Genomic DNA, 3,612 nt, shown 5'->3' with positions numbered 1-3,612 from the left:
ACTTTCTCCACTCCCCCCAAAAGCCCCCCCATGAACTCCCGACCCCACCCCCGTTTCTTGACTGCCCCCTCCAGAACCTCCCTGCCCCTTCTGCCCCCTGGTCCCCTTACCCTGCTGCTCAGAACAGGGTGTTGGGCTCTGTGCGAGCCGGACATGTGGCTGCGCTCCCCAGCACGACAAAACCCGGTCCCTGGCCCTGCACAGTGCTGCCGGAGCCGGGCTGCAGGGGAGAGCTGCCGGCTCAGAATGCAGGGCGGAGCTCCTCTACAGCTGCTCCGGAGTCCAGCCCGTGACTTCCCTGCAGCCCTCCCAGCCGCTCGCTCTGCTCTGCCCTGCCGGGGGAGGGGGGAAATCCCGGACATTTTGAGTGCTTTACAAATTCCCCCCGGACGCTATTTTTAGCATAAAAAGGAGGACATGTCCGGGTAAAACCGGACGAATGGTAACCCTACTCTAAGGTGCCACAAGTACTCCTGTTCTTCTTTTTGCGGATACAGACTAACACGGCTGCTACTCTGAAACCTGTCGTTAAGGGTTAAGCCTCACATGGAGTTTCCAGATCTGAGAGCTGCAGCCACCCGGGCCGTTCCAGCCTAAGCTCTGAGACAGGGACAAGTGGGCTGCTTATCTGACATAATAGGTCGGTCCAGTATTCTCATTCAGACCCCCCCTCTCTGCCTCCAGACTGGAGGCAGCTGGGCAGAACAAGGTGCTTGCGCTTCCTCCCTCCCCGACCGAGCAACCCACCCACACTCTTACAGCGTACGTGAAGCTAAAGAGAAGGAAAGGCAGCCCTCGGCCCAGAGCAGGGTCCTGCGCCAGGTGCAGCAGGGAAGGGCTGGAAGGTTCTTTAACCAGGGGTGGAGTTCAAAGGATGTGCTGTGTCAGCTCACTCTACAGCTATGCATTTGACTCGTGTGTTATGGCACTAGCCTGTGTCCCTATTAAGAATGACTCTGAGTTGATCATCGGATGCGGGATTGAGTTCCAGGCCCTACAAACTCAAGGCTCTTGGGCGAAAGTGGCCAGTGCCAGAGGATGGCGTGACAGTGCTGGCAGCTGTGCAGTGCTGGCTGTGGGGCTGAGGGATTCCACGGCTGCCTGCACAGTGGTCAGCTCAGATCCTGACACGGGACATTCACTCACACGTTGCCTGCTGCAGCCTCACGCTCTGTAGCGACCTCCTCCCGGCTAGCCTTAACCACTGAACTCTTGCCCCCTTGTGTGCATTCAAAGTGCTGCTAACATCAGGTTCCCAGCTCATCACCCACCTCTGGCTCCCCCTTCTCCACGAACTACTTACCTTTCTGTCTCTTCACAACTTAGCCCCAGTTGCTCTGTTAATTCCTTGTGCTGCTGAGACGCTGCCTTTGCTCTGCCAGCATTCCCTGACTGCACTACCCAGTCACTTTGGCCTCAATTCACAAAGGGACTTAGGCACCTAAGTCTGGGTCGAGGCCCCACGTCCCAGTTTTAGGTGATTCACACAACTGGCAAACCCTCTAGGTGCCTAAACTCTCTCAGCGCCTACATTTCTGCTGTAAAAGTTCCTGTGGTGACAGTGGTTGAGGCGCTGGGCATGTGCACTGCTGCCTCACTCTAGGAGTCTGGATTCCTGGCTCCTGCCTATGCCCCATGGCGGGAAGTAGGAGTTTGGCCACTTAAGTCATGTATGGGGCCTGAGCCATAGGCATGCTCAGAGGCGGCCTATCAGTTGGGCCCTTCAGGCACATACAAGTCAGCCGGGGAAGTGGCACTCCCTCATCGCTCTTTTAGCCCAGAAATGCTTAACTGGGCTGCGGGAGAGCACCTGTTTCAAGTCTCCTCTCCACTTGAGGGGGAGAAGGGATTTTAACTGGACTCTGTCACCTCTCAGGAGCGTGCTCTAACCACTGGGCTATGGGATAGTCCCATGTGGGGCTCCCTGAATCTCTCCTTTTGAGGCTGTTCCACTGTGGATAAATAATTAGTCATTTGGGCCAGGGAGACAGAGAGCAAACGCAGGACCAGCGATTAGGGCACTCACCTAAGATGGGGCAAATCCCAGTTCAAATCCTCAGGGGGGATTTTACCTGGGGGTCTTCCAGGTGAGAATCCGAACCACTGGGCTAAAACTTGTGAAAAAGGCCCTCCTCCCCGCCCAGCCTCTTGCAAAAGTGGCATAGGTGCCTAACTCCAAAGAGGGTTGCTGGCTAAGGATGCCGGCAGAGATACACACCTCCCTGCCTGGACTTAGGTGCCTGTCTCTGTGAGAGGAGCAGGGCTTAGCACATCCCCTGCTGGTCAGCATCTCCCATGGGCTAGCTTAGGCAGCTCCCTGTCTACCATGCTGGCTTTTGGGATGTGCAGTCTAAAGCGCTTGTCTCACCCATGCACTATGTAGGGAGGATAGGTGCTGAACTCAGGCTTTGTGACTTGCAGCATGTTCCTGTGATTTTCTACTCCCTAACAGTTAGGCGCTGTGACACTCAGCATTGCAACACGAAAGTACCTTTGTGCATCCAGGCTTTCCCCCATCCCACCCTTTATGAATGGGACAATTCCCCCGAAAATCCATGCTGCTACTACTTCATCCTTCAAGCTCAACGCTGCTGTGATGCCTCCCGAACCCTAGCAGCTGATAATGACCAGGCCAGGGGTGAGCTACCTCTACTGCTTACAGCGATTTCACAGTTTACGTTGTCAGTCCTTCCCTCCCCCCACCTTCTGCATCTTGGCATAAGCCAAGTTTTGCAAGGCCTTTGCAAGTGTCTTCGCTTTAGATTGACATAGCCTGCGGCAGGGGCTCTAGGCACTGCTGTAATACACATAATAATGAGGTTTAAATTACCCAGGTCATGTGAGTTTGTGGAGTCGTATATGCTATTAGTGCTCATAAAAATCAAGCAATCCTTTTAAAGCCCAGTGCAGCCTGGGCCTTACTATTTCCTGCTACAGGGAGTTCCACAGGTTGTTTCTATGTTGGTACAGCCATGACATCAGCACCAGTGCAACAGGGTTTGCTGCCCAGGATGTTCTGGGAAACATGTTCCTGACTCTCTATAGACATCCCCCCATGGCTGAGTTTGCTCTTGGTATGTGAATAAGGGCCAGGGCTGAATGTAACAAACCAGAGGAGCAGGACACCAGCCCTGAGAAGGGAAGCATTAGGAGAGTGGTGGAGGGGGGAGGAGGAGGTTTAATGGGATGCACACAAAGCAAACATGCTGAATAGCCAGAACACATTCCTAACACTGATATCTCTGGGGCTGCAGGATGAGCTCCTCTGGGGAAGGGCTGCAAACCCCACCACCAGGAACTGGACACAACCCTAGACACTGCAGAAGCTACTCCGCACTGGCTGGGCAGACTGAAACAGTGAGCTAGAGGACTTTCCCAGGCCAGTTTCTGCGCTGCTTGGCTCCCCTCTCTGTAAGATGGGGACGATGCTATTACGCTATCGGCCCTGGTGGAGTGTGTCCTTGACCTGCACTTTGAAGGTGAACAGCTGTGCTAGGAGAAGAGTTAAAGCAGCTGCTGAGGGTAGGGTTTGTAGGGACAGAACTCCCATGAGGCCTTGCTGCACTGGACCAGAAAGGAAACTGCAGCTAATCAGAAAAAGGTGTCAGCAGC

The sequence above is a fragment of the Trachemys scripta genome, chromosome 3, assembly GCF_013100865.1.
Source record: "Trachemys scripta elegans isolate TJP31775 chromosome 3, CAS_Tse_1.0, whole genome shotgun sequence".
NCBI classification, from domain to species: Eukaryota; Metazoa; Chordata; order Testudines; family Emydidae; genus Trachemys; species Trachemys scripta.
The sequence above is the reverse complement of the archived record's forward strand: the minus strand, read 5'-3'. Positions refer to the sequence as shown.